We start from the raw sequence: 6,856 nt of genomic DNA on the forward strand, positions 1-6,856 counted from the left end.
GGTTGCCAGGGTCGGGGGATAGAACAAAGAGTAACTGTTTGTGGAGCAAGGCTGTGGGCACCAGAAGGGGCTCTGGGCGCTCCTCAGGAGGAGGAGTAGGGGGAGGAGCAGGGGCAGATTCCAGAGCAGAGGCACAGGTGTTGTCAGGGGCAGGATCCATAGCAAAGGCAGGCCCCAGGACAGGGGCAGACCCCAGCTCTTCCCGGACAGAGTCAGCCTCGCTGTGGGCAGGTTCCCAGTCACCTGCTGGCTCCGGGTCTCCTCCTGAAGTCCCTGCAGGCACCATCCCCACCTCTGGAGCTGTGGATGCAGGTGGGGCCGGCTCTGGCTCCTCCGACGGAGAGGCTATGACAGGAGGAAAGCGCACCAGCATGCCTGTCTCTCCATGTGCTTTTGCAGAGACAGAGCTCAGCCCAGGGCCTCCCGGAGAAGCCGCAGCCACGGAGGAACCCTCACCGGGACATCTCCCTGACTGCGGTCCGCCCGCTGCGAGCTCTGAGCCCAGGCCTGGCTCCTGGCCCCACACCAGCCTCTGGGGTCTCCTGCCCTTGGGGCCCGGCACCGACCCACCCGCAGACACCCACGTGCCCCAGCCCCGGCCTTCTCACCCTCAGGCTTGGCCTGCATGGGCTCTGGCTCCTGGACCACACGGTGGTGTAGGCACGCAGGCAGTGTCAGCGGCCTTCCCCCGGAGTCCCCAGTCCCTGCTTCTGCAGAGCCCGGTACGGTCACTCTCCTGGTCAGGGAGATGGAGCGGGTGTCCGCCAGCCTCCTTCCTATTTCATCGTCACTAGTGCTCTGCACAGACAGACCCCGGGAGCCAGCCCCGACCGTTAGAGCCCTGCCCAGCCGTCCTCACTGTCTTCCTGCCCACCCCCCTGCCGCTCCCAGATCAGACCCAGACGGTGTGTGCACAGCGCCACATCTGGCACAGGGACCCATACCTGCAGGACACGGGGTGCACCCTGGGGGGAAGCTACTGTCCCTACTCTCACAGGAGGCAGCCTCCCACGCCCACAACCCACCCAGCCAGCCTCGACCTGGGTGTGAACATGAACTGCCCACCGGGCATCTGACCCCTTGTCAGCCTGTTCTTGAATGGGGTGGGTGCACCTCACTAGAGCCTTTATACACACACACACACACACACACACACACACACAAGCATGGGGAGGGACCTAGCGCTGTACAGGTTGAATCAGAGCATGTGGGGCTGGGGGCTGGCTCTGGGCCTCATGGTGTTACCTTTCTCTTCTTTTGGCCAAATGGCCAGAGCCATCGGGGAGCCTTAAGACAACATCCCCAGTGAGGGAAAGCATGTGCAGGGCATGATTTCTTCAGCTTGCAGCCTCCACATGTAGGAACACAACAGAACATGTTGCTTATTCAAAGATCCGCAACAAAATGAGCTGGGCGGGGGGCTGTCTCTGTGTGTGGGTGCCTGGTTACCTGGGTCCCCAATTGTGTTGGGCTCCATTGTGAGGAAAGTGAGGTCACCACTGCCTGGGGTCTGCTTACCAACCACTTCCTCCCACACAAGAGCCCCGCCCGGTGGGTCCCCCTCCCCCGCGTGCTCAATGCTCAGCCTCTGCTCCATGCCCTGTCCATACAGTCACAGCCACACAGCCCACCCACAGCACCTGCGAGGCCTGGGGGCAGCCAGTGTCCCCACTGTGAGAATACAGGGCTGGGTTCGGACTGGGTTCCTGCTCGTGCCCAGGGCTATGAGCCTGGACAGACCCTGTGCTTCTCAGGGCCTCCCCTGCTCCCCGACTGCCCAGTGGGGGCTTCTGGTTTCTACTCCTAGGGACGCATTCAGGGGTAGGACCTCCAAATATGTTCTGTACCTGCTCTCACAAGAGGCTGGTACGCACCCGTGGGATGCAGGGATGAGCAGGGGGCTGGGCGGGGCATAGAACACAGCTCAGAGGGGCCTCGATCTGCTCTGGGGACCAGGCAAAGCCACCCTCCTCCTGCCTGTCTCCCAGCCCTGTGGGAAGGTTGCAGTGAACTGATTCCGACCTTGTCCTCTCGTGACTCAGACTTCCAGGGAGGGACTCCCATTCGGTTTAGGCTCAGGTCCCAGGGCCTCTTCGGCACCCATGTGCTGGGCAGTCCACACAGTGGTTCTTGGCAATTCCCGAATCCTGGTCCCACATCCCTGTGGAATTCTCTGCCCTCCGGGGGGATGGCCTGTTTGACGGCGCTCTCAGGACTAGACTAGGGCGAAATCATGGGCTATTGTTCCCAAGCCAGTTGAACAAAGTCTTTGACTTCTCCTGGTTCCCTCTCTTGTGTTCTTTCTCTTGTAAGTCTTTGACTTCTCCTGGTTCCCTCTCTTGTGTTCTTTCTCTTGTCTCTGCCTTCTCTGTGTGTCTCCCTCCGTCTCTCTCCCAAGAACAGGATCTGGGAGTTCTGGGGGTGATGTAAGAAACCTCAGAAGACTCCCTTGTCCCTGTTTCTCTCTCCTGTCATGTGCTTCGTTCCTTCCTAAGGCCTCCTCACCCTGACCAGAGCCCTGACTCTGGAACCTCTTCCAAATGGGGACACTGAGGCTGCAACAGTATGCAGGGGGGCGGTTCCTGAGCTTGGTCCCCAGACCAGCGGTTCAGTGCTCTGCCACATTCTGCCAAGCCAGGTCATCAGGCGGCCGAGTCCCCAGGCTGTCCTGTGCTCAGAAGGACCTCCAGGGAGTACAAAGCATTTTCCCAGGACTGGGAGCACAGTGGGTCAGGGATGGAGACCCAAGGCCAACAGACTTTTCTACAAGCCTGCGGGAACCTAGGACATGCCATCTCTGCAGCCCAATTGACAGAAGAGTAAACTGAGGCCCTTTGTGCTGAAGCCCCATCTGGACTTGGGCATGGGGGAGTTATCTCTTCCTACTTCCAGTGGCCCAGGTGGTGATGGACCCCAGAACCCAGACCCTTCTCCCAGTGCCCTGGCACCCCCCTGGCCCTTTGGGGAACCCCCGACCATCAATCTGGCCTGTCTCCCCTCCCCATGCTATGGATCTGGGTTCTTGCCAGGGGTCCTGATGCCCCTGTCCCACGGCTCGGCTCTCTCTGACCTCTTTTTCCTTGCCTCCTTGTCACCCACCTCACTCCCAGGATGTCTTCCCATCTGATCCCCATCTGGTCAGTCTGAGTGGTGTGTGTGTGTGTGTGTGTGTGTGTGTGTGTATGTCCGTCCGTCCGTGCAGGTGTACATTTCTCCACCTGTCTGGGGATGTTGAAGTTCATGTCCCCACATGGGCCAGGGTGGGTAGCTATCCTCAAGAATCTGTGGGGCTCTCACCCCCAATGCAAACCTCATGGGGGGGGGGTTGGGGCTGCCCATGGCTGGAGAGCATCCCCGCTCCTTGGACTCTTTACCCCTCATTTGTCCTAGGCATGTCCCTGCCTCTCTTGACCCCACGTTCCCAACTCTCCCTAAGGGCTGGACATGGAAATGCTTGAACTTGGCCACTCCTCCAGGGGTAGGTGGAGGACAGGTGCACCAGGCCTCCCTCCCGAGAGGGCCAGTTGAGCACAGGGGCCCTGCACACAGTACCTGTACCATGAGCCAGCCCTGCTGTGCACATGAAAGAGACCCATGTCCGCACCTGACCGGGCCCCCACATTTCCTCATCACCACCAGCTCTGTGGCCCCAAAGTCCTCTGAGCCCCCGAATCATGCTCATCCTGGGCAGCAAGGCTCCGTGTACAAGGTCAAGGTACAAGACATCTGGGTATGCAAAGGTCACTGAATATCCCTCATCCAGGGGCCAGAAATGCATACTCAGTCCCAGGGTCCAGCTAAGTGCAGGCCTGTCCGCAGCCAGTCTTCCCTCCAGCCCCAGGAAATCCAGGAAAGCCAGCCCTATGGGGCCTGGTTTCGGGTCCTGGAGCCCCACAGTGAGGAAAGCTGATGCGGGACCGGAGCTGGGAGAGGACAGGGGGACTGTCCCTTGGGGCTATGGCTCCCTGGTCCCGCAGACTCTGTTGTGTGCTGGCCCCTAGGGCACCCAAACGCCAGCTCCAGGTAGGCTTTGGGGAGGGAGACCAGAGTGTGGCTCGTACTATGTCATATGTGTCTCTCTATCCTATAGCTACAGCCTGGCCCACCAGCTGCACTCCATCTCTGGCAGTGCAGCAACACTGAGTGGGCCAATTGCTGTCCATACATGTACACGGACAACATGCTAAGGAAGCACCAGAGGTGATCCTGGGTAAAGGGCCTCTGGCCAGCGGGACTGGTGGCTTCAGCACCCTCCAGCAGGCCCCATTTTCCTGGATGGGAATCCTCCTGGCGTCTCTGTCCTCAGAGCTCCCTTCCTGCTGGTTTCAGGCCCAAGGAAGGGACTGTGGTGTGTCTTAGAAGGCTCCACCCCAGCCTCCCTCCTGCACACATCTCTGCTCCCCCAGAAGCAGGGGCTGCTGCTCCCACATGCCCTACACAAGGCTGGTTTAAGGCACTCGTTCTCTCCAAGGCCCAGCTCCTCTGGCTCTGTCACATACATGGTGGCCATGGCTGCCTGGCTGGGCCAGAAGTTCCAGGTAAAGCTCTCCTTTCCCAGGATTAGGGTTCATATTCATGGCCAGAGAAAGAAATCCCATCTGTCCTCTGCCAGAGAAGGTGAATTCCTAGGCCGTTTGGCCCTCAGGTGCCTGAGGACATGGGTGTCCCCTGGAGAGAACGGTGATGGGAGGCCCATCGGGGTGAGCAGCGCCTAGCCCAGGCCGCAGGTGCACCCATCTCCTAGCCATGCTCGTACTCAGACTCACCCCAGGAAACTCTGGCATGATTTTTCACAGATGTATTTTCAGGAGTGTTCGCCACTGTCCCCAGCAGTGCGGGAGAGAGAAGGGAATGCACCCATACTAATGCCCAAGGAGATGGGGGTGTGTGTGTGTGTGATCAGTCAGTTAAGCTGCTGAATCTTGATTTTGGCTCAGGATGTGATCTCATGGTGAGGGACTGAGCCCCATGTAGGGTCTGTGTTCAGTGCAGTGTTAGCTCACAGTTCTCTCTTCCCCCCTCCTGCCTCTCCCACCAGTTTCGTGCCACACGGTCGCTCTCTCTAAAATAAATTAATGAAGTCTTTATAAAAATGGAATCATACAGAGTGTACTTTTAAAAAATCATAAGGAATCCTAACATTGATTTTGCCATTTTAAACATTTTCAGTATAAAGTCCGGTTTTGTTAAGTATATTTACACTGCTGTGAAACGTGTCTTGAGAATATTTCATCTTGCACATCTGAAATTCTGTACCCATTAGTATATGCTTTTCATGTAGAAAGCATTTTTCTTTATTTATTATGTTCAGTTAGGCATCATCCAGTACAACTTTTGTTTTTGATGTAATGTTCAATGATTCATTAGTTGCATGTAACTCCCAGTGCTAATCACAACACGTGCCCTCCTTAATACCTATCACCCTGTTACCCCGTCCTACTCCCGTCTGTAGCCCTCACTTTGGTGCCCAGAGTCCAGACTCTCTCATGGTTTGTCTCCCTCTCTGATTTCTTCCCATTCATTTCCCCCTCCCTTCCCCTGTGGTCCTCCACACTATTTCTTACATTCCACATATGAACAAAACCATCTCCGCCAGACTTATTTCATTCAGCACAATCCCCTCCAGTTCCATCCATGTCAGGGCAAATGGTAGGTATTCATCCTTTCTAATGGCTGAGGAATATTCCATTGTATAGATGAACTACATCTTCTTTACCCACTCATGTGTTGAAGGTCATCTTGACTCCTTCCATAGTTTGGCTATTGTGGACATTGCTGCTGTGAACATTGGGGAGCAGGTGTCCCTCCTTTTCACTATGTCTGTGTCTTTGGGGTAAATACCCAGTAGTGAAGTTGCTGGGTAGAAGGGTAATTCTATTTTTCACATCTTGAGGGACCTCCATACTGTTTGTCAGAGTGGCTGCACCAGCTTGCTCTCATCCTCGCCAACATCTGTCATGTCCTGACGTGTTCATTTTTGGCCATTCTAACTGGTGGAAGGTGGTATCTTGTTGTGGCTTTGACTTGTATTTCCCTGAGGCAAGTGATGTTGAACATTTTGTCATGTGTCTGTTAGCTGTTTGCATGTCTTGGAGAAATGTCTGTTCATGTCTCTGCCCATTTCTTGATGGGGTTATTTGTTTTTTGGGTGTTGAGTTTGAGAAGTTCTTTATAGATCTTGGATATCAGCCCTTTCTATGACATGTCATTTGCAAACATCTGCTCCCATTCCGTGGGTTGCCTCTTTATTTTGTTGACTGTTTCCTTTGATGTGCAGAAGCTTTTTATCTTACTGAAGTCCCAATAGTGCATTTTTGCTTCTGTTTCCCTTGCCTTTGGTGATGTGTCTAGGAAGAAGTTGCTGTGGCTGGTCCAAGAGGTGACTGCCTATGTTCTTCTCTCGGATTTTGATAGATTCCTGTCTCACATTGAGGTCTTTCATCCATTTTGAGTTTGTAAGAGAATGGTTGCGTTTCCATCTTCTGCATGTGGCTGTCCAATTTTCCCAGCACCATCAATTGGAGAGACTGTCTTTTTCCATTGGGTATTCATTCCTGCGTTGTCAAAGATGAGTGGACCATAGAGTTGAGGGTCCATTTCTGCGGTCTCTATTCTTATACATTGATCTACGTGTCTGTTTTTGTGCAAATACCATGCTGTCACAGTTTTGTAATATAGTTTGAGGTCAGGCATTGTGATGCCCCCAGCTTTGGTTTTCTTGATCAACCTTTCCTTGGATGTATGGGGCCTTTTCTGGTTCTATACAAGTTTTAGGATTGTTCCAATTCTATGGAAAAAATGCCTATGGTATTTTAATAGGGAGGGCATTGAATGTGTAGATTGCTCTGGGCAGCAC

At 54.7% G+C, this 6,856-nt stretch overlaps 1 long non-coding RNA gene across 1 annotated transcript; it reads right to left on the reverse strand.

Annotated features, from left to right (window-relative positions):
- Window positions 1-611: 611 nt before the first annotated feature.
- Window positions 612-2,157, reverse strand: LOC309858347. Its single transcript, XR_014308156.1, has 3 exons — window positions 2,023-2,157; window positions 1,246-1,349; window positions 612-798 (listed from the first exon to the last, which is right to left on the reverse strand). It is a non-coding gene; the product is annotated as an uncharacterized lncRNA (long non-coding RNA).
- Between the last annotated feature and the right edge of the window lie 4,699 nt (window positions 2,158-6,856).

This window comes from Mustela nivalis (genome assembly GCF_964662115.1).
Source record: "Mustela nivalis genome assembly, contig: HAP1_SCAFFOLD_2222, whole genome shotgun sequence".
NCBI lineage: Eukaryota > Metazoa > Chordata > Mammalia > Carnivora > Mustelidae > Mustela > Mustela nivalis.